Raw genomic sequence first — 25,748 nt, 5'->3', positions numbered from 1 at the left:
GTTAAATCTGGTGTGAGAAAAGGGAAGCACATTATCCCCTCTGTTATTCATTATCTATATGGATCACATTATGAAGGAATGTGGTATTAAACCTGATATCAAAATTGGAGATGTTAATGTCAGCTCTTTGCTTTATGCGCATGATGTTATACTTCTAAATAAATCCGCTACAAGTCTGCAAGATTCTCTGACTAAATTGAATAGCTGTTGTAATAGATATGGTATGAAGGTCAGCAATAAAAAGACAAAGACAATGAAAATAGGCAGAATCATTGAAAATGTCAACTGCGTTGTGAATGGAGAACCTGTGGAACAAGTAAAACATTTCAGCTACTTAGGCACAATTTTTACTGAAGATGGTCAACTAAATATAGAAATAGACAACAGAATCAGCAAAGGTGGCATCGTGGGAAGTCAATTGAATAAATTCATATGGAATAAGAAAGAAATTAGTCGGAACACTAAATTAGCTGTATACAAGACTGTGTTCAAACCAATTTTAACTTATGGATCTGAGAGCTGGGTCAGAAGTAAAACACTGACCAAAGACTAGAGACCGCAGATATGAGAGTCCTGAGAAAGATTAGAGGCGTGAACAGATGGCATCAATGGCAATATCATATTAAAAATGAGGATATTAGGAAAGAACTTGACATTGTCAGCATCCAGGAATGCGTTAGCAGAGCTAATCTCAGATGGTATGGTCACTTAAATAGAATGGGAGAGGAAAGATTAGCAAAACAAGTGTTCTCTGCCAGGTTGGCAGGAAAACGACCCAGAGGAAGACCAAGATATAGGTGGATTGATATGGTACAAAGTGCCTTAGACGATAGAAATATAAGATCTGATAATGTTGGAGTCTTGACAAGTAACAGACTGATTTGGAGGAAAATTGTAGATATGATGGTAATGATGTAATTTTTTCATCTAGTACTGTCATATCCTGTACACCCCTTGAGGGTACATGGCAGGAATTTGATGATGATGATGAAGCTGGAACAATGCTAGTTGTTGCTGTCACATTCTGTAGCATGGTACATGTCATAATCTAGGTCTGTGGTAATTAGATTTTTAATGAAAGCAGACCAAACTTATCGTAGAATTAAACTTTGATTTCTGTTACATTGTGTTGGAATCCTTAGCATTTCAGATGCTTCCTTGAACTTTCATGTAAAACAATCATGATCAATATAAGACATTTTTGTTTGTTGCCAAACTACTTTGTGGCCTGTGTTAGTCGTACGGGATGCCAAATTTATGCTGTCTTCTTTTTTCGATATCTTTTATGAGTTCAGAGATGCGAATTTCTTCCTGACCTTACATTATGGCCTACACAGTAAATGCCACAAGAGCAATGAATCTCAATAATTTTTTTTTTTTTTTTTTTTTTTTTTTTTCCCATGGGATGATGTGGAGGTTTTGGTGGATGTAAGAATCTTCAATACTGGAAGCTGTCTACAGAACTGCTGAACCACAAAAACTTAAATACTATTCATGGTTATAATGGCAAAGAAATTGTTTAATTTTTTTGCATAACAGTGAAGCAAGACATAGCAAAAACATAGGGAAAAATAGTACTATTAATTAAAAAAATAATAATAAATGGCCTTATATCACTTATAAAATGCATGACTATTTTTTTCACAGACTGATAAACACATTAATATATAACTAGTTAATGTTTGCTTCAACACTGGCAGTTACAGGGTAAAAATTAGCCAGACTAATTACATTAATGAGACCCTATGCTCCGAATGGAGCGAAGAGGAATAAGTATATTACATTAACAATAGCTTATAAGTTGATGAAACTCAGGATTAAACACATGACTATTAGCTGACTGTGTAAAATACACCCAAGCTAACATCTGATTAGTGATTAAAGTCTAGGTTCCTTTTAAATTATGAACTCTATGAAGCTAAAAAATCTAGCCCTCTGAAATAAAAAATCATTTATTTCAAGAACACTTTAGAATCTGTATTACTGGCTGAAATTTTTAACTTTTTTAAAGCATTTAATCAACTCCATACCTACATGTTTTTAATGCTTCACAAGAAATTTGAACCATATGTTTGATTCACTTGTAAGCCACTCTAGAACCAGTATTCACATGTGTGACATGGATAGACTAGTCAACGTCTCTGGTCATCCACTTACAGAGGATGAACTTTCTGTTTTATCAAAAGTACATGCATTAAAGATGTCAAGAAATTATATTTTTAGTTTCATCCTTTATCTGAGTGTATGCAAACAAAGTTTGTGCTTGAAGTCACTTGACGACTTCGTTTGCTTACACTCGGATAAAGGATGAAACCAAGAATATAATTTCCTGGCATCTTTAATTTATAGTATAATCAAGTGAAAAAACTTTCAACAAAATACATGATTTCACTATCTCTCCCAATAAGGTACCCCTTATGAACTTTGTTCATAGTATATATGGAAGTTTTCGATCCTTATCTCAACCAATTAACAGGAATCATTTCAGATGTGAAAAAATTTTTTGTAGTGTCAAGTCTCCACGTCCTAATCTCTCTCTCTTTCTGAATTTAAAGCACTGAAATAGAAAAATAACAAAGTAATTATTACTAAGGCTTACAAAAGAAAGACTGTTGCTGTTCAGGATAGAAAAGAATATGAGAGAAAAATGTCTATTACTATGAGACTATTCAACTTACAGGCCCCTCATATCTGATTCTACCTGTAGTCAGTAAAACAGACTTAACTATCTTATCGATAATGTTTCAATTTGGGATGAAGATCAAAAGAAAAAGCTTAAAACCTTCTTTGGTCCTCCACTACATTGTATGGTCTTCCCAAAGTTCATAAACCAGGTATTCCATTAAAACCAGTTATAGATTGTATAAGATGTCCCACTAATAAAATTTCTAAATTCTTATCTAATTTACTTCCTACTTCAACTAGAACAGCTACTAATATAAAAAATACTATGAATTTTAAAAATGAAATTTCTGATCTTCATTTGGACACTTGATATTAGTTTAGATGTTGTATCCTTGTTTATTAATGTTCCTTTATCTGTCACCATTGAATTACTTCAACAAGAATTTCTTTCAGATATTGTTAAACTATTTGATTTTGTAATACATTCTGGTTATTTCTCCTTTAAACACAAATTATATCAACAAATCAAAGGAACAGCCATGGGCAATCCTATTTCTCCTACTATTGCCAACTTCAAGGAACACTAACATATTTTTGACATTTTACCTATAGCTACTCAATGGTTCAGATATGTGGATAATATTTTTGCAATTTGGAATGGCTCTTCCTCTGAGTTAGAACAGTTTCTTTCTATATTAAACACTTCAATCCCAGGATCCAATTCTCCTTAGAAGAAGTAAATAATATTAGCCTTTTTAGATCTTTTAATTCTTTGTCAACTAGATAGTTACCTACAGTTTTCAGTTTTTTGTAAGAAGATTCATGCAGGCTGTTATATCCATGGTAAATTTCATCACCATCCTAGTCAAAAGGCTGGAACTATTAAAACATTAGCACATCGTGCCCATTTTTAATGTTCTTTGGACGAACTGTTACAGAAAGAATTGCAACATATTAATTCCATCTTTTTAACCTTTTCAAAAGAGCTTTTAATGTCAATCTCTTCCAATACAAAAGAAATAACTTGTTCGTATCCCTTATGTGCATGGAATTAGTGAATGCATCTTTTTAACCTTTTCAAAAGATGCTTTTAATGTCAATCTCTTCCAATACAAAAGAAATAACTTGTTCGTATCCCTTATGTGCATGGAATTAGTGAATGCATAACAAAAGTTTTAAAAGCACAGAATATTTTTGCTGCCTTTTGCTCCATCAGAAAAATTTCCACCTTTCTCACTTCTCCTAAGGACAAGCTTCCACCTCTCAATTATCCAAGCATCTACCAGATTCCTTGCACTTGAAGATCTGCTTTTATTCAGCTAATAGTCTGAACTTGCAGAGCATTCTATCGATGCTAAACAGAGTACACTGAAACAAGACCAGAGTTCATGAAAGTCATTTCCCCCATAGAATGGCTTTATAAAGAAACGTGTGAAACTTTACTTTGTAGACCTGATTTAAGCAGATCTGAATGTCTACGTTGATCCCCTTTGTAGTAGATAAGAAAGATAAGCTGATTTAAAAGCAATAACTTTATTTTGTCTAAATATATATATTTTTTTTTTGTTTAAATAAGTCGGGAAATTACTGACCTTTTATAGTTATCTTACATTAGCTACTTAGGTGACACATTTTAGAATTGTGTTAATGTTTAATTGTCATTGTGTGCCATATTGACAATGCCCATGATACTTTAAAAAAACTTTATTAGCATAGAATTTTTGATTATGCGAGTTTCCTCCAGCGTTATGATTATTTTCCGTTTGGCAGAATTGTTTCTTGTGATTTTCTTTAAATGTAAAGTAAATTACCATACTTAATATTCTCAATTCTGGGATAGGTCTTCTATTTGGAATAATCACATTTAGGATAGGGTTCTCTTTGGATCATTGCTAAGCTGCAAATAAATGGAATGCAAACGTTGGATTGACTAATTTTCATGCCACTGGTCCATAAAACATGGCTGACAAGTTTTTTTACGCAAGTTTTTCTCCAGTGTTATAATTGTTTTCAATATGCCAACTCGCAGCATTTCATTATTGAAACAATTCTCTCAAGAAACAACAGTAGCAAAACCTACAGAGGCTAAAGAGATCTCACACCTAAAAAACATCTGATATCACCAAGCCAGTTGGGACACAACTGGATGAGTCTTTCATACAAATCATTGAGCATTAATTAAAATAAGATGAACCAAACTAAAAACAGTCAAATTAAACCTAAGCTTTAATCAAAAATAAAATAAATCCTATAACACCTTTTATTCTTAAAGGAGGTAGGTAGAACTCCTTTGGCTCCAACTAGTTTTTGCGGGCTAGTAGGCAGTGCAGTCTCCATTCTTCAAGAATTTACTGATAATGAGACCAAACTATCAATAAATCAGTTTTTCAGGAGAGGGGGAGAGAAAGAGAGTATATGAAAGAAAACTGCCACCATTTTATGGCCCTTAATCCTAACACTTGTATTATTGTCTGTAATAGTACAACTTCTACAGTCAATTTTCTTGGCAGATGGGATTATAAACCAGAGTTTCTGAGAGGGAAAATCTTACTTGCCAGTGTTCAGAAATTGACCAACTTGGAAGTAATAAAGAAAAGCTTAGAAAAAATTTACTCATATTCGGAATGTTCATACTCAGCCTAGCACTACGGACAGAAATGCCATTTCTACAGGACAATACAGGCAACCAACTTTAATCTTTTTTTTTTACTTGGTTGCAAATTAAATTTGCCAATAAATTATATTTGTTTTATCCTTTGTCCAAGTGTAAGCAAACAAAGTTCATGCATGTGTGAAGTACTGTCAACTACAACTAGGCCACTTGAATACACAACGACTTCACTTATGGCTCCCACTGATGAAACCTCAATGGGAGTCAGGGACAGTCTGGGTGGTGTAATGTATAATGCATAGCATTAGACACCTGAAAGGATGTTGGCTTTGTTGGTTTACATGTGGACAAAGGATAAACAAGAATATAATTTCTTGGCAAGTTTAATTTAGCTTTAATCAAGTAAGTATTATTTCTAGTATGGGGATAAGGTTTTTTTCTTAGTGTTTATTAGCAGAACCAATACATTTTAATTTTGATGTACACTACACTGAAGAAGAGGGTCTCAACTACCGTGAACTATTCCTGCTGCTAGTGACTAAGTGAGAAATTTCTTATGACAAAATGTACCTTGAAACCAATACTGATTATGGAAACTAAATACAAACAGTTTAGGTAAATATCTTTTTTTTCTTCTTCTTGAAAGTAGAAAAAAAGTTTGGTCATTACACAAGAGAAATCGATTACTTAACAAAATGCATTTTTCAATGATCCATATGCTCTGATCAACTCAACCCAGTTTTACTTGATGAACTGAAAGAGGAGGTTTCATCAGTGGCCAGTTGTGACTGACTTGGCTATTCAATGTGAATAGCAACGGTAATGTAATGGCTGTTACTTGAGTAATTTTAAAACTTGTCAAACAAAAATCAGATTTGTAATTTTAGCAAAATTTTAAGGTTAGTACTATAATAAACCAAAATAATCAATACAATAAACAAGTTTTAGTTTCTGTTGTAAAGTTTCTCTGAACAACAGGAAGCCTGTAGCCTTAACATATAAAAATCAAAGCTCCATAATTTCTAAAGAAAAACTCAATAAATTTTGTATGGCATTTCAATAAACACATGGAGCAAAAGAGCATCTAAATTTCATTACCTGAATTATAAGCATTTAATAACCAAGAGCTTCTGATGACAGACTATACATTGAAATCCTTGCAACTTGCAAGCCAGACCACCTTTCTGTCTGAATGCTGCAAATAGATTTTATTATTTCGTTAAAAATTAAAATGGCAATACAGTAGTAATGGAACACTACAACACAAAAAAATTCTAGACAGGGATATGCAGTTCCCTGATTCAAGAGGTTGTTGGTATTTCATTTTTCTTTCTTTCTTTAATGAAGAGGCAACAACTAAAATCATAAGATGGCAGGTATATTGTGTCTACTCATTATCATGAATTAAATAATGGCTACAACATATAAAAAAAAAAATTATAGGACATCAGAGAGAGAAAAGAAATCAGTTGACAACTTTGCTGTCAATTGATGTTTTCATCTCACCATGATGACATCTTTGTAACATTGAAGAAATATATAAAGAGTTAATAAATTCTATAATGCTTGAAATCTGCTAATCGTTATTTAATTCACAATAATGTTTAAAATTGGAAAAATAAAATAAAATAAATGAGGCAAAGAAAATAATATATTTTGAATGTGTTTTCTTAAAAAATCTGTCTACTCACCATTGATAATCACTGCTTTACTTGTGTGGTCAAAACTGAAAAGGCATATTTATGAATTTTTGAGATAATGCTCAAAGAGCATAATATAATTATAATATACTCAGGCTCCAGAAATCCAGCCAACTACTTGTCACTGAAGAGTTATTAAAGGCAAGTGAATTTTCAGCCTTATTCTGAATGCATTCAAAATATATTGTTTTCTTTGTCTCATTTATTTATTATTTTTTCCCATTTTAAACATCATCTTATGGATTTATTAAAGAAGTTTTATTTTCAGCTCTCTACAAATATAAACTTCTGGATCTGAAATCCTTAATTCAAACACTACAGCAATCCCTTTTAAAGAATAAAAAAAACATGAAATTTTACCCAAAATGCTCTCTACCCAGTCCTAATAATATTATTATACATATATTAAAAACCTGGGTTTTTTCAAATAATCTCCCCACATAACTTTACCCCCCCCCCCAAAAAAAAAACCACTTCCTTTAACAGCTTATGAAGGCACATTGCTGGAATAAGAAGACAGAAACAACATCTAAAAAGGTATGCGCAAAATTTCTCCTATTTTTATTCTTCATATATTAGTTTTATAACACTTCAGTAATGCCCTCGAATTTTTGGTAAAGAGCCAATGACATTGTATAAAAAGGGGCACTCTAAATGAAAATAGGCTATATTAGCCATTAAAATAATAGTTTATTTTTAGAAGAGTAACATAGGAATTTTCCCAGAAATAATGTCTATGAAATTTTAGTTACCAGCTTCCTCTAAAATACAATGTAAACAAATGATCTTGGCTTTCTTCTATTCTTTTATGACCTTTTTTTATGATTCAGAACATTATGTTCTGACTTTTTTTTTTTTCTATATGAAAGATTACAAGAAAGTCAAAAACTCAACCTGCTGCATCTTCTCTGCCAGGAGCTGTCTTGTTGTCATTGCTGTAACATAACTGATAATTCTTTTCTTTCTATATGGAAGACTTTATAAATATCCACTATCAAGTTCATAATGACTGATAACTTAAATGGTTTATTTTATTTATTTTTTTATGAAAGACTATAAATATCCACTATCAAGTTCATAACTGATAACTTTTAAATGTTTTTTTTATATATTTTTTTTTTATGAAAGACTATAAATATCTATATCGAGTTCTGTCTCGGGGCTCACGTTGGTGAGTATGGGATGGCAAATCCAAAAATCCAAGATACTTGAGCTAGACTCGATCTTACTACCTACAATATACACTTGGTATATTATATCTGTAAAATGGTCTACTCTTCTTTCCTCTACTCTCTCCTACTTCTACCCCCCCCCCTCATCCAGTGCTATTAGAGCAATTTGAGAGCAACTGGGTGAGTCTAGTTGCACTAAGGTAGCAGCCCCACCACTAGAATACCTATAGTCATGCTAGCAATTTGACATAGTGAAATACATATTACTTTCAAGTCTCAAAGAAATCTAAACCAAATGGAAAACATGGGAAGAAAAGACAGCAAATTGAAAAAGGTTAACAAACTTTGATAAAAGAAAAAAAAAAAAACGTGGTGAAATATGCCACATGGACCATTAGAAGTATAGCTCATAAAGAAAAAGAATTAGATTAAATTTTAGATGAAAATATAGAAATTGCAGTTCTTACAGAAATAAAAAAGAAATTTAAAGGAACAAAAGAAACAACTAATTATCATATATATATATATATATATATATATTGGATGTACATATATATTGGAGTAGACAAACAAATACGTGCAAAAGCTGGTATAATGATTTGGATCCATAAATCAATTAAAGCAAAAATTACTCATTATACATACTGGTATGAAAGAATATTAGAAGTGTGATGAAAAATACAGCACATTGAACAGTTGTTGGATGTATGCCTCTGAAGAAGGAAATGATGACTTTTACAAATAGTTACAAGGAATATATGAAAAATTAAATATAACAGACAATATAGTTATAGCTGGAGATCTTAATGCCAGAATAAGAATGAAAAAAATTAACAGAAAAATTTGGAGAATCAACAGTAAACAAAAATGGATAATGGACCCATTGATTATATAACATATAATAATTTAAAAATAATGAATGCATTCTACAAACATAAAAACATACATAAAGAATACATGGTATGCAAGAGGACAAAAATCAATAATAGATTACTTTATAGCAAATAAAAAAGCAGCAAACCTCTAAGTCAGAAGAGGGCTAGAAATAGACACGGATCACTATTTAGTGCAGGCAAAATTAAGGTTTCCACCAAATCAGTAACAAAAAATGCAAAAATAAATAAATAAATGAACTAGAGAAACAAAATCTAATTACAAAGTAAGACTACTAAACAATTTAAGTATAAGAAATCTATACCAATAGAGGTTTAATAACTATTTAGAAAACTACAAGAAAATGAAGACATTGAGAAAGAATGGAATAATATAAAAGAAATTATTACATCAGCAGCATATTAAAGTCTAGAGACACAAAAAATACCATAAAAATAAAAAAATCACATATATGGGACAATGAAATACAAACAATAACTGAAAATAAAAACCTGGTATTTAAAAGATGGTTAAGTAGCAAAAAATACAAGGGATACCTGTATATATATATATATATATATATATATATATACACACACACACACACACACAGGTATCCCTTGCTTAATGCGGCGAAATTAATTGCAGCAATCCCTTGATATACACGCCTTTAACCCTAAAGAGCTCGCAGCTGATCTGACAAAATGTTTAATATAAATATTCTTACACAATTCAGTGTAATAGCTTGGAGGTCATAAGTAGCTGTGCATTCATATGCTATGAGTGATATTCCACACTGTTTTTTGCAGTTAAACCAAAAAAAAAAAAAAAAAAACCACTGTTTTTTGGTTTAACACGTTATGTAAAGGTTTGTGGTATTTGACAGTAAATTGTATCTGAGAGATACTGCGACCTCCGATGTCAGTATAGTATGGTTTAGTTTTTTTTATTCTTTGTTCAATAATTTCTAGATTGTAACTGCAAATAAACAAACCATCATGTATTATTACTGAAATAGAGAGCCAAAGGCTTATTTATCATACTTGTCCTCTAGGATATGCGCTTTACATTATGGAAAATACTAAGGAAAGTGATCTGAAGCTTACTCCACCTTTACTACAAGTTGCTCATAAGGTTGCTTATGCTTGCATCCACCTTTTAGTTCCTATATATTCGGCAAGTAACTCTTGTAGTTTCTAAATTCAGCTATGAAATAATGTTGGATTCAATATTTATCATACAAGTCCTCTAGGAGATGTGCTTTACATTATGAAAAATACTAAGGAAAGTGATCTGGAGGTTACTCCACCTTTACTACGAGTTGCCCATAAGGTTGCTTATGCTTGCATCTGCTGAAATGTTTGGTTTCTATACATTCGGCACTTAACTCTTGTAGTTTCTATATTCGGCTATAAATAATGTTGGATTCAATATCCACTTAATTTGAACCATCATGTATTATATTTGCAGTGTTTTTTCTTTATGTTTTATTGCTTGTTTCCAAGGTTTGGAGAGTCATTTTGCTTGTTATCATAGAATTTATGCCGATAAGAAAAAACTAACTGTTCAAACCACTCTTGATAACTTCTTTTGATACAAAAATTGCAGTAAATAATGTAGGTAAAAGTATTTATTAAACAATTACTTTGCATACATTTTTTATCTTTCCTAAAAGATTACATATAAAACGAATTGTTAATACAGTAATCGATCATGGATGTAATAAACAGATAATACTAACATCAAAAATAATTACCTACAAAATGCTTTAAATGACATAACAATGAAAGAATTAAAGGACAACTCAAGTAAAATTTTTTAAAAAATGGTAAATCATCAGGCGAAGATGGGATAAACTCCAAACTATATGTATAAAATTTGTTGTTGGAAAAAAATTCATCCGAGATTATTAAAATTTTTAAGTAAAATATATACCAATGGAAAATACCAATAGAATGGAATACAAGTATAGTAATATCTATATTTAAAAAAGAGAACAGAAGAAAACTTGCTAATTACAGAGGTATTAGTTTATTGAATACATGCTACAAAATACATAGCAGGATACTTAATGAAAAATTGAAAATATACACTGAAAAATTTTTTATTCATCATCATCACATTCCTGCCATGTACCCTAAAGGAGTGTACAGGATATGATAGTACTACATGAAAAAATTACATCATTACTAACTTCCTATCTACAATTTTCCTCCAAATCAGTCTGTTACTTGTCAAGACTCCAACATTATCAGATCTTATATTTCTATCGTCTAAGGCACTTTGTACCATATCAATCCACCTATATCTTGGTCTTCCTCTGGGTCGTTTTTCCTGCCAACCTGGCAGAGAACACTTGTTTTTCTAATCTTTCCTCTCCCATTCTATTTAAATGACCATACCACCTAAGATTAGCTCTGCTAACGCATTCCTGGATGCTGACAATGTCAAGTTCTTTCCTAATATCCTCATTTTTAATACGATATTGCGATTGATGCCATCTATTCACGCCTCAAATCTTTCTCAGGACTCTCATATCTGCGGTCTCTAGTCTTTGGTCAAGTGTTTTACTTCTGACCCAGCTCTCAGATCCATGAGTTAAAACTGGTTTGAACACTGTCTTGTATACAGCTAATTTAGTGTTCCGACTAATTTCTCTCTTACTCCATATGAATTTATTCAATTGACTTCCCACCATACCAGCTTTGCTGATTCTGTTGTCTATTTCTATATTTAATTTACCATCTTCAGTAAAAATCATGCCTAAGTAGCTGAAATGTTTTACTTGTTCCACAGGTTCTCCATTCACAACACAGTTGACATTTTCAATGATTCTGCCTATTTTCATTGTCTTTGTCTTTTTATTGCTGACCTTCATACCATATCTATTACAACAGCTATTCAATTTAGTCAGAGAATCTTGCAGACTTGTAGCGGATTTATTTAGAAGTATAACATCATCCGCATAAAGCAAAGAGCTGACATTAACATCTCCAATTTTGATATCAGGTTTAATACCACATTCCTTCATAATGTGATCCATATAGATAATGAATAACAGAGGGGATAATGTACATCCTTGTCTCACACCAGATTTAACATTAAACCATCTTCCTGTACTTCCTTCAATTCTAACTGCTGACTTACAACTCAAATAAAGACTAAGTATTGCTTGATATAATGCCCCATTGACACCATATAACTGCAGCGTATTGAATAGCTTCTCTCTTGGCACCTTGTCATATGCCTTTTCCAAATCGACAAAACTTAAATACAGATCTTTGTTATATTCCCAGGCTTTCTCGACTATTTGTCGTAAAGTGAATACACTGAAAAATTTTTTATTCGAATGTCAAAATGGATTTAGAAAAGGATGCTTTACAATGGATGCAGCTTTTTGTTTAAAACAACTTATAGAGAAAAAGAAAAGAATTTAATTTAGAAACTAGTCTTTTGTTTACAGATTACAAAATAGCAAGATATATACTGTTTGATATATTACAAAGAATACATATACCTAATATTTTACTACATGCAATACTGAACATATACAAAGATAAAATATGTCTGAAAAACAATCTACAAACCAAGGAGTAAGATAGGGATGCCCCCTGTCTTACTCCATTTATGGAGTTACAATTATGTTCAGTCCCATGTATATATTATCTAGTGGCTGGCCTGTGGAACAAATGGAATTGTTTTACTGTAGTACCTTTGAATAGGTAAAACAGGTAGCAGAAAAGACTATCATTTTCTGGAGACTAAACATGACAACCACTTCAGTTCTCCAATAAGCAATGTTGCGATGTTTCATTTTCAATGAAACATCACCACTTATCTGTCAGCTAGATGTCTAAGTGGCATTTCCTGCAACTAGGAGGGCATGAACTTGAAATGGCCACATTCACCCAATTTGCTATAGCTCTTGCAGAAACATGCACAACATGGTGGAGATGGCTTCTGAGGAATAAAACAATTCCATGGAAGAAGCTATATGTTGTACATCACTAACCAATTAATGGATTTAATAAACCAGATTTTTATACATGAAATTATTTCATGTTACTGCTCCTTTACTATGAATGATAACTTCCCTACAAGTCACTTTAAGTACTTACTGTGACTGAAATCATATTTTCCACTAAAAAATTAAATTTTTAACTATTGTGATTATCTCCACTATGATTTCATCAGACAGTTAATAGAATTGTCCAAAAATAAAGTAACTTAGAAATTACATACACACATGCACCAAGTGGCCATTTCATTAGAAAGATCATTTAATAATGAGTGAGACCCTCTTTTGCCTTAAGAACAGCCTGTATTCTCTGTGACATTGATTCAACTAAGCATCTAAAATGTTCCTCTGGGATGTTTGTCCATACTGTCACAATGGCATCGCCCAACTGCGGAGAATGGATAAATGCATATTGCTGCTACGAACTGCTTGATCCACCTAAACCCACAAATCGCTATTGAGTTGAGGTCTAGAGACTGAGCTGGCCAATGAAGTAAAGGAAACTCGCTGTTATGTTCCTAGAACATAACACTTCAATACGCTGTAAAACTCAATGTAGCTTGGAAGTACCAAAGCGCTTTACATTGATTTTTATAGAGGTCAAGTCTCATGAGATTGTTACAAAAATAACTTTGTGTGTCTATATATTTTATGCTAAATATTAATGTAAATAATCCTACGGGAACTGACTGTACTTACTGCTTTAACAAAAATTTCTAGAATGTAAAAAAACAAAGGCAATGCTTTGCCACTGGAACTTTGTATAATAGCTATGTATAAGGGCATAAGAAAGTTGTTTACGAGTTCTGCGTATAAACACCTTCTAGGTCAGTGTCAAAGAGATCGGCAAGGTTCAGACAAGTTTCCGCTGCCTGACAAGATAGGATTAAAGGAGTGCACGGAGGAGAAGAAAGAACGGGTCAGTCTTTTGACAGAAGATCAAGGAGTCACACCAAATTCTTCGGAGGTTACAACCCTTCATGCGAGGTCCTGGAGAACATGAAATAAAAAAAGGACTGAGCCGAACATCGTAGAAGGTAGTCAGAGTTATCAGAGTCAGCAGTTAAAGGCAGAAATATTGGCAGTAGGATTGAGAGGACCGGACATTACAGTGAACCCATGCCAGAGGAATAGAATAGGAATGACGAGAGAACAGCTGATGTAAATACCCGAGGCAGTGTCGGCCGGATGTCTTTTGCTGCAGGAGGTCAACCAAAGCCAAAAGCTGCATGCTGAAACCTCTTGCTTGAGCTTTTTGAGTATCGGAAAATTGCAGTGCAAAGCTTGCCAATATCCCGACAAAATGCCCCCATAAGCATGCCTCTCCAGACGGAAGCCTAAGGCTCGAGATGAAAGGAAAAGCATAGGGACTTTAGTGCAGGACCATTGGATGAGTGTGCGACATAGAGCCTCTGTAAGTTTGTTCCACCTTTTATTGTACATTCCTTTTGTAATCTAGGAGATATATTATAGATGGACTGATAAGAAATAGTAATAAGTATTTATAAGAGAGTTCTGATTTGTTATTAATTGGAATATAACTTGTGAGATAACTTGGCATAGCTAGTTAACATCTTTGTGAGTAAATTAGAGTTTCAATAATTTGATTTAATAAGCAGAGAAGTAATTGAGTAATTATATTGTATAGTTATTTAGTATTGAAAAGGGAAAGTTTGTTTCTTTAAGCTAATAGTTTAAAGGATAGGTAGAGAGAGTAACCTCCCTATCATTTAATTAATGTACTTTGTTATTAATGTAAATAAATGCGTTTTAATTATATGTCAATAGAGTGCCACCTGCTCTTTAATTTTACAATGCACTGTTCCTAAATAAACTCTGATCTGTGAGCGGAAAACAACTAAAGGCATTAATAGTGTAGTTTAAGTACTTAAGAACCACGACTATTTATGTAAACTTTATTGAAGGAATTTTTGCTAGTAATAGAGAGATCTACCGGACGTATTACTAAGTCTTATGCCGATATAGAAATACTGGTAGCGCAGTCTTAACAAATAAATTTTCTAGTGTTCATAGGCATACGACTAGTAAATACGAAAGGTGGATAAACATAGTACGCAATAGAATAAGAAAGGTTACGAAAGCAAAAGCGCACTGCTAATTAGTATAAAGAGTTAATACCCCATCTACAATAACGCATTAGACCTCATTCATTACAACGCTGCATGATTTGTAGCATTGCACATTGTGTTGCAGCCATGAACGGGTGAGAATGATCAGCGACAATGATGTTAAGATAGGCTGTGCATTCAGGGCAGTGCTAAACTAGTATCATGGAAACTAACGTGTGCCAAGAAAATATTCTCCACACCATTACACCCCTGCCACCAGGCTGAGTTGTTGTTACTTGGAAGGAAGGGTTCATGGCATCATAATGTTGTCACCACATTCTGGTTTTGTCATCAGTATAATACAGTACAAACTAGGACTTGTCAGACCATGTGACATTTTTCCAGTCATCAATTGCTTTCTAGTGTTGGTGGTCACGTGCCCAATGAAGCTGCATCATCTTCCTGTTCTTAGCTGAGAGCATTGGAACCAAGGATGGTTGTTTGCTCCTGTACCTTGTCTGTGACAACATGCAACAAACCATATGCTCCAAGATGAAGTATTGATCACTACTGTAATATTGAGACACGATTTGATTGATTGTGGCCATTCTGTCATGTTTTACTACCCTTCCCATTCTTCACTGACCTCATGCATCAATGAGCTGTTTCTGTCCATAGAACTGCTGTTGGCTTGAAGCCGTCTGGTTATTACATCACTCGTGATACACCCTAAAAACTGTTGTGCATGAAAAGCCCATACGAGTAGACATTTGTGAGATACTGATACCAATAATCATACCATACTTAAAGTCACGCCTTTTACCAATTCTGATGCATCACACGCAAATCAGATATCTAGAGTTCCAACAAGTAGTGATCTTACTGAGCAATGAAAATAATCTCCCAATTAAAAACAATCACACACATGTTCACAGAGGGATTTGAAACCTTCAAGCGAGTTAGTTGGAGAGCAAATACGCTAAGCACTCAACAAACCAAACCAGCAATCACAGAAATAATAATCAAAATATCTAATAGCTCCGACCATGGATAGTCAATAGCCAAATATGGTCAGTTGATTAGGAGTTCAATGACACAAGGACAGTAAAACTCATATTGCACTAAGCCAAAGGTTACATCAGTACTCAAGGTAATAGTAAGCAGTAATAACGAGAAATTATAAATATCACGTTATGTACAAAAAACAAATTATGAAAATTAAGTAAAATGCATCTACCTATAAATAGAATATATAATCTTTTGCCACAGAACAACCTTCATCCACCAGTTGTCTTGTGTCCTTGGGCACTACAAAGGTGACAACTGGATGGCTCTACATGACTTCTATTCCACCTTCCCATGGTCTGACTATCGGAAGAGCTGAAGAATGCTCAGCCACCATTCTTCAGTTCTTCTGATCAAAACCCCTGCTCAGACCAAATGACAGAAATCATCCTCACAGGAATGAAAGCTTTCATTCCTTATTCCACTCCAAATTTCATGTTGGAAGTTTAATGGAATATTTATAGCACTAAGAAAGGATTAAAAACTAATTTTAATGCTTTCAATATTTCGGTTCAGTCACTGAGACATTTTCAGGGATTACAAATAACTTTTGTAACACACACACACACACACACACACACACACACACACACACACACACACACAACATAATACTAAATGATCTCTTTGCTAGATTTTTGTAAGATCTATCTTCCCAGAGAAAAACAGCCTTAGCTTCACAATCACACTTTCATTCATGTCATCGCTTTTTGGTAGTACGTACATACATTCAACAACATTTGTGAATGTTGTAAACAAAAATCATTTGTGAACAACCATTTTCAAGAATGAAGCATACGAAGAGTAAAGTTAGATCAAAAATTTCTCACGAGAACGTTGAGAGCTCACTACAGATTGCAACCACTTCCATCGAACCAGACATAGATGCATTGGTTTAATATAAACAAGGCCAAATATCTCACTAGTTTTGTGTTTATGCTGCCCTCTTTTTTTAATGTTATCATAAAAAATTTATAAAAATAAAGGAAGTTTTGTTACTTATATACATTAATTATATTATACATTTCATATGCAGCTCAAGACAATTCCTTTTCACTCAATGTGGCCCACGCAACCCAAAGGTTGGGCACCCATGGTCTAGCCCTTTCATATGTTTATATAACTTGAGTCTCAGCTCAGGAATGATACCACAGGAATGAAAGGAATGTATGACAGTTCCATCATACAAGGGTGGTACAAAAACTGATGTGTCTAACCACCGACCTCTCAGTATCTCTGGTGTGGTAGTGAAGATTTTCGAGAAGTTGGCAAGAACTCGCATACAGAAATGGGTAGACAAATAAGCTATGCTCTGCAAGGAGCAGCATGAATTCACTAAAGGAAGGTCATGTTTTAGCAATTTGCTCATATTTAATAACAATGTTACAGCTGAGTTGGATAAAGGGAATGGATACACTATGATAATGTCAGAATTTTCTAAGGCATTTGATAGGATACCACATGAAAGGCAGTTGCATAAACTAGAGAATTTGGGATTGGAATATAAATTCTTGACTTGGATCAGAGGATAGTTGACAGACAGACATCAAAAAGTGGTATACGGTGGGTGTGAATCTGCCAGATTTAAGGTGACCAGTGGTGTACCTCAAGGTTCACTCCTTGAGGCATTATTCTTCAATCTATACATTAATGACAGGACAGGGTCTAAAATCAGATGTGCAATTGTTTGCCGATGATGCGAAGATATGCGGGGCAATCAAGGTTGCTAGTGATATTCAGCACTTACAAAATGATTTGAATAGGCTGGAAATTTGGGAAAACAAAAATGGCTGTCAATTTAATGTTAGTAAGTATAAAGTTATGCACTTTGGCATGATGAGATTTCCAGAGGCATATTATATTAGTGGGATTATGCTATAAGAAACTGAGGAGGCAAGGGATCTTGGCATAGTGGTGGATAGGAGTTTGAAGTTGAAAGGTCATATAGCAAAAGTTGCAAGTAAAACTCAGGAAAATTGCAATGTTGAAGCAAACCTTGATATCTAAGGATAAGGAAGTCATTTTTGCCTCTTCGTAAGGCTTTGATAAGATCACATCTAGATTATTGTGCACTGATATAGTCTCCTGGATTCCAAGGTAATAAAGAAGCTGTGGAAAGGGTACAAAGAAGAGTTACAAAGATTATATCTCGATTATGGGATTTAGATTACGAGGACAGATTGCAAGTATGTGAATTACAGCCTCTGATTAAGGAGAAAGAGAGATGATATGATAGGTCTATAAACTCTTGAAGGAGTGTTATAGGATATTGTTTGATGAAAATTTTCGTTATATGCAAGGTGGGAGAGAGAGAGAGAGAGAGAGAGAACACAGAGATATCCATGGAAGTTAAGTTTGTTCACAGTCAAGAAAGAGGTAAGAGCTAGGTTTTTCTCTCACAGAGCAGTGAGTAGGTGCAATAGTTTGCCTTTAGGGGTAGTGAGTGTATCTAGTGTGAATGAATTTAAGGGAAAGTATGACAGCTGGTTTGGGTGATTTATAGCTGCCCTCGATGAGTCCTCGACTCCCTGGAGGTCTCAGATAATGATAATAATTAAAAATAAATGCTAAAAACTTCACGCAGTTTATCTGAGTTGGATAAGTGCTACTGAATGTATATGGCTCAGCAAGTATAATAAAAAAAATTGATTTCTTTCTCAAGCGAAGTGTGGGCACTCCACAAGAACTTCTTTCGCTATGCCTTATCCTGTGTTAAAAGGAGTCGGCGTTCACATCTTTAATCTTGTTTCTCCGGTCCAGGGCATCTTCCCGACTCCATCCTTTCTCCCTAAGATCCTCTGCCACCTTATCCCTCCATCTGAGTTTGGGCCTGCCTCTTTTCCTCCTTCCCTCCATATGCTCCACTCATTTACCAACATACTCCTCGCTCCTCTCTACATGACCGAACCACCTCAATCTGCTTTCTTGTACCTTCTTACCGATCAGTCCTACCTTGATCATCCCTCCCTCTGATGTAGTCATTCCTTATCCTATCCTTCTTTGTCACACCACTCATCCATCTCAACATCTGCATCTCCGCCACCTCCATCTTCCTCTCCTGTGCCTTTGTTATAGGCCAGGTCTCCATGCCATGGAGCATCACCGGCCTCATCACCATCTTATACAGCTTTCCTTTTATTTTACAACTTACTCTCTTGTCACACAGGACTCCATTCATCTTCCTCCAGTTCATCCAGCCGCATTTTATTTGGTGCTGTATTTCCTCATCCAGGTCACCATTCCTCTCGACAGCCGATCCGAGGTACTTGAATTTCTTCCCTGAAGTTAACCTTTCACCCTGGAGTCATAAGGTCATATCCTCATCACTCCCTGTTCACATATATTCAGTCTTTACCCGGTTAATTTTCATGCCTCTCTCATCCAATACCTTTCTCCACTCTTCAGGGTCTTAGCAAGCTTCTCTCGGGATGATTCGCAGAGAACAATATCATCGGCAAACATCATGCTCCATGGCGTCTCCTCCTTCTTGACATCCTCCACTAGTACATCCATGACCAGATCAAAGAGGTAGGGGCTCAGAGTTGATCCCTGATGGAGCCCTACGACAATGGAGAATCCCTCTGTCATGCAGACACTAGACCTGACCTTTCGCTCCCTCATACATCTCCTTCACCAACCTCATGTACTTTTCCGACACCCCGTCTTACTCATACACCTCCATATCTCCTGTCTGGCCACTCTGTCGTACACCTTTTCCAGGATTATATAAACACCATATGTAGCTCCGCCTGCATCTCCCTATATTTCTCCATCAATCGCCTTAGAGGAAATATTGCATCCATTGTCCCTCTTCCTGGCATAAATCCAAACTGCTCCTCACCAATTTTTGTTTCCTGCTGTATCCTTCCTTCAATTACTCTTTCCCATATCTTCAACGGGTGCGACATCAGCTTGATCCCTCTATAGTTGCCACAATCTTGAACATCTCCTTTTCCCTTGTAGATTGGGATGAGAATGCTTTTCCTCCATTCCTCTGGTATCTTTTTCTGTTGGGCTATTTTCTTCATCAGATCCCATAACATGTCTATGCCCTTGCTGCCCAAGCTTCTCCACACTTTTCCAGATATCTGGTCCGCCCCCATAGCCTTTCCATTCTTCGTTTTTCTCGGTGCCCAATACACTTCCTCTCTGCTTATGTCCTGCACCGATCCTTCTTTTGCCTCTCCATCCTCACACCTCTCTCTCTCTCTTGAATTCTCCTCATTTAGTAGATTATTAGGCACTCCACAAGAACATGATGGTGAAATGCATGTTTCATTGTTAATAGGTAGTGGGTCATCAATCCTCAGTAATTATGAATTCCTAAGATGACTGACCTATGCAGAGCTGAGCAAGAACAACTTCCTTTCTTCTGTTGACTAATTTCAGGCTTAATCTTGTGCAATTTATTTGTAGCTATTTCTTGCCATGATGACTGCCATTGGATCATCATATTTGATCTTAAGAACTGTCTGTAGTCAGTACATGGAACTGACAAATAATATGTAGAAAAATTATCAGATGATGTAGCAGCAGCTGCAGTATCTTTTCCCCTCAATTCCCATTTGGCTGGGAATCCAACACAGATGAATATCAAAATTAAGAGCGTTCAATTTGTACAACAGTTGTAGAACCTTGCAAAGCACTGGATATAAATTAAACAAAGGAGAGGAGGTGACCTGTAAAGAATTCAATGAGTTTGCATAAATTACACACTTCGGTAATGGTTTCTTTTATATGAAAAATTTCAAGCTGAATGGCATGCAACTGTGCTGAATAATTACTGAAATCAAGAGATATCTGGTGTATAAATAATAATATCAGGAATCACAGTAGTAGAGTCAACTGAGATCTCAATTCTCAAAATATCAAAAAAAAAAATAATAATAATAATAATAATCAATCCCTCAACCCAATCTATAACCTCTTCAGAAAGGTTTTAGTAACGCTATTACCATTTCCTATGTCTGAGACACATCAGAAAAAAATCCCAAATCTTAAAAAAAATACAATCTTTGCACCACTTTCAAGTCCCACTTAAAATTAGCTACACTTATCTGCTCCACTAAAGACAAACTGCCTTTCCCTCTCAGTTCCAGGTATATATAGAGTTCCAAGTTGTCCTATGGACAGACAGGAAGATCAACAATCATCCAAATGGAAGAACATAAAAAAATACATCTACAGTCATGACTATGATCAATCTGACTTTGCAGACCATGCTTGGATACAGTTCACCAAATCAACTGGAAAAGACCATGCTCCATCACAGTAAATTTACAATTCAACCTAATTTAAATAAACATGGTTGCATAAAACTTCCCAAAATATGGGAAACACTAACAGTTTGAGATACCAGTTTACATTAGCCACAAACAGGTGTCATTAAAGGGCTCCCCAGTCTTTCATCCACTTTTCATTTAGTTTTGTGTTGCTTTTGTGTGTGTGTTACATCTCATTTTGTACTCCCTGACGATGTCTCTATAAATGAGATGAAATACTGGAAGCATTAAATACTATTTTAGTTCTGTTTCAATTCATTAAACTTTATCATGAGTTGACAAAGTGAAAGGCTGTAGAATTGAGTGCAAAACTTTCCAATGGAGGAACGTTATTAAGTTTGATGTGAGTAATGTTGTCAGCATTCATGCAAATAGCTTTCATAATCTCTTTATCAAAAGGATGTATGGCAGTCTTACGTGTGTGATATTCAGTGTCCCAATGTAAAGAAAATATGCTACTCCTGTAGGCTGCTCTGAAAGCGACTTTATTTTTAGGGTATAGTTAAGAGACAACTATTTCTGTCTAAGTGGCAGAGCCAGTTTATTTGCTTCAATATAAGGACTATGAGGGGGACGGTGTGAAAGGCACCAATAACTATCTGTATATACACATTGATGATGGATGTGATCCAACCATCACAGGCTACTCTGCCTTGCCGAACCATAGACTTGAGACCTAAAATCCAGCTTTGAATGTATAAGTGCACAATAAAGGCAAAGCAATGAAGATTGATTCGCATCCCATTCAGTTGAAGATAGAGTGCAAAGGAGATGCAATGCTCTTTGACTTTTATCTTAGTTGAAAAATATATGCAAGGAATGCAAGTATTCTATCAAAGATGAGTCCCAAAAACTGGCTTCTGCTGATACTGTATGTCCCATTCTTCACTCAGGATCTGGGTGAAGAGTGCATTTTTGACAGAAGTGTACCAACACTTTTTTTTTTCCTTTTTATGCTGAAAACCTGACCCCAACATTAAGAGCCCATGAAGAAACATGATCAATTGCTTGTTGGAGTTGTCTTTGAATTACCCTCAGGTTACAAGAGTGGCAATAAATTGTGAAATCATCAACATGTAGAGCATTCATTGCCTACAGTGGGAGGAAGCTATTCAGTGATTGGGTAAACTTGAACAAAAAAGATTGCCACACTTAGGAGAGAGAGCCTTGGAGAATGCAATCTTCTTGATGATATGGCTGAAAAAGTTACTTCCCACTCAGACTATGAAGACCCAGCTAGAAAGAAAGTTTTTAATAAATACAGGCAAGTACCCTCTGAGACCTAGATTATAAAGATCTTTTATTATGCCATATCTGCAGGCTGTGTCATAAGATTTTCCATATCAAAGAACACTGAAACCAGATATTCTCGTTTCAGGAATGTATATGTTATACATGTTTCTAAATGGACCAAATGGTCCAACAATTGAATGATGTATAAGAATGTAGGAATTGCTGATTTCTAAATACCAGTGAGGTCTAGCATGAATCATTTTCTCCAATATCTTACAAAAACAGTTGGTAAGAACGATTGGCTGATAATTATTTGCTTTCGTTTGATGCTTTCCTAGATATGGAATGGCAATGACAATTGACTTATGCCAAGAATCCGGAAACTCTGTTGTATAATAAGATGAGATCCATAGAAGATGTTTTATCATCTCATAATTGATGTCATCAGGACTTTGAATTAGGGTGAGACAGTAAAAAAGCTCTTTTTAGTTTCTCCTTAGTGAATAGCTGATTGTATGGCTCTAGCCCATTGGCAGAAAAGTTGACCCACTGTTTCACTTGTTGCTCTTTCAATGTTAAAAATTCAGAGTGATATGAAGCTGTTGCTGAGATTGAAGCAAATTTTCTCCTGAAATGTCTGAACAACACATCCGTTATGGTTCAAGATAGACAAATGGTATGTTTTCTATTACCTTTCATTTTCCTGATTTTTCACACACAATTTTTGCAATGGTCGTTTAATTAATCAGTGATATAAATTGGATCCAAGACTGCTTCTGACTCATGTCTCACATCATATAGCCACCGTAGCACAATTGGAAGAACAGTGTGCCCTTTGATTGGAAAAGACATGGGTTCGATTCTTATCGTCATGAGGGGAATCCTTATATGGGCTTTTTCAGTCGAAGTTGAGTTAGCCAATCTCATACAGTGGTAGCAGGGTTTTTTTTTATCCTGGAAACTCAGGTTTTTCATCCCATATACAGACAAATCGGCCTTCAGAACACATGCAATTTACAGACAAAAAAAAAACTGCTGTTGATGGGAGTAGTGTCATAATTGGAGAATTAAATAGTGGTGGAGAGGATGAGTGTATTTAGCGAAGTGGAGTAGTGTGCCCTCCCACGATGAGTCCTTGGACTACCTGGAGGTGTCACATAATAATAATAATATTTAGCGAAGTGGAGTAGTGTGCCCTCCCACAATGAGTCCTTGGACTACCTGGAAGTGTCACATAATTAGAATGTGCTCTGGCTCAAGCACGTTTAAAAAGCTATGAAATCTGATGTGGTAGAGTATCTACAAAGCATACCCCATGTTCTGTATTGACCTGTTTTGGCAACTGGACACTCAGGGGTCCACCGAAGCTTTGGATACAGTGGAAATCAAGATGAAGTTTTTGGAATTGTGGCTGTTGCTGCCTAGAAAATACAATGTAATACTTCACAGCTTCATTGACAGGTGTTTGACTGATTAAAAGGAAAACAATCACTTGTATAGATACTCTCTTCAGAACCCCACATGAGCAGCGGAAAAATGGCGGTAACAGACTGTCTATTGCAAATACGAACAGGTAGGCACATGGAAAAAGGTACCGACTCCAAGAAGAGAAAAGTCATGATTAGCAAGCATTTGCTCAATGATATAACTTCGTCTATTCCTGTTGGCACTACCCCACAGAGTATTGTGTCCATTAAAGTCACCCATGAGAAGAATGGACTGAGTCAGTTGCAGTATAAGATTCGTGTTCCATCTCATTTACCCAATGGCATAAATATATTGACCATACTGTAATAAGAAATCCCACAGATAGCTGAATTGTTACTGCATCCAGAGCAGAAGCTGATGCGCAACAGCAGTTGTGCCTTCACCCATTTGGCAGTACTGCAAACCTTGAAGCAAAAGGTAACCTTCTGGCATTATTCTTCTCATCCAACTTGTGCACAGATTATCAAGACAAATCTCCTTTTCTTGGAGCATTAAACTACATGTCCCCTGTACCCTACCAAAAAGACATAAGAATCTTGAACAAACTGGATAACAAAAGGCTTCTGGTCCTGATGGTATATATACCATCAAATGTGCTCAGGATATAATAAATTTAGTTTAATCCTTTATCCAAGTGTGAGCAAAAAAAGTTTGCACCTGAAAGTATCTTCAGGACTTGGGTAAGGTGATACAACACTGGGCAACTCGTTACAAAGGTGGAGCAAGCTCACAACACTCCTATCTCAGTATCTTCCATAATGCAAAACACATCTCCTTGTGGATATGTATAATGTTATGCATTAAGGGGAGGGGCCACTACCCAGACTAGTTTCGACCTTTATTGAAGTCTCTTCAGTGGGAGCCAGGCCCGAGTGGAGATACCAGGCAGAAGCATTAGCAAGGTCATCTCTACCTATAGGAGCTGCCAAACAGTGTGCCACCTTTTTATTAAATTACTCTGGATTTAGAGAAAGATGTTGAAAGTTTATTTTTCACTTGGTTAGACTGTAATAAATTTAGTTTAATCCTTTAACCAAGTGTGAGCAAACAAAGTTTGCGCCTGAAAGTATCTTCAGGACTGGGGTAAGGTGGTACAACACCGGGCAACTCGTTGCAAAAGTGGAGCAAGCTCACAACACTCCTATTTCAGTATCTCCCATAATGCAGAACATCTCCTTGTGGATATGTATAATGTTATGCATTAAGGGGAGGGCCACTACCCAGACTAGTTTCGACCTTTACTGAGGTCTCTTCAGTGGGAGCCAGGCCCGAGTGGAGATACCAGCAGAACGATACTGTTTTGATGGGTGAAGCAAAAATGCTTTTCATATTCCACTCCATCTGAAAAGGTAAGTTCTTTGGGTGGAGAATTATTGAGCTTTAAGCTTGCCCTGAAAGGGCAGCGAGATTAACTGTGTTCAGCTGAGCATAGAATTGATTTGGGTCTCTTGTATTTGCAGAAATCTGCTTCATTATAGTCCGAAGATTGCTTGATCAGTTGGTTCAGATGATTAATTGTCTTAATGAAGAACTTTTCAGCTAGGTTATGAAGGAGAGATGTGATGTAGGGGATGCTGATGACGTCTCTGTGAATTTGGGAGTTTCTGATAAA

The 25,748-nt window shown here is 35.3% G+C and overlaps 1 protein-coding gene across 1 annotated transcript in view; it reads right to left on the bottom strand.

Moving 5' to 3' along the window:
- The window catches only part of Cul2 (cullin 2), a 427,362-nt gene that overhangs the window by 381,508 nt on the left and 20,106 nt on the right, over nucleotides 1-25,748 (bottom strand). The window contains exon 2 of the mRNA XM_090403159.1: nucleotides 6,335-6,431. The gene's annotated coding sequence lies outside the window, so the exon portion shown is untranslated. The remainder of the gene's footprint in view (nucleotides 1-6,334; nucleotides 6,432-25,748) is intronic.

The sequence above is a fragment of the Typopeltis vanoorti genome, chromosome 13, assembly GCF_054136105.1.
Source record: "Typopeltis vanoorti isolate ZY-2024b chromosome 13, IOZ_Tvanoo_1.0, whole genome shotgun sequence".
NCBI lineage: Eukaryota > Metazoa > Arthropoda > Arachnida > Uropygi > Thelyphonidae > Typopeltis > Typopeltis vanoorti.
This window is presented reverse-complemented; position numbering and strand designations above follow the sequence as displayed.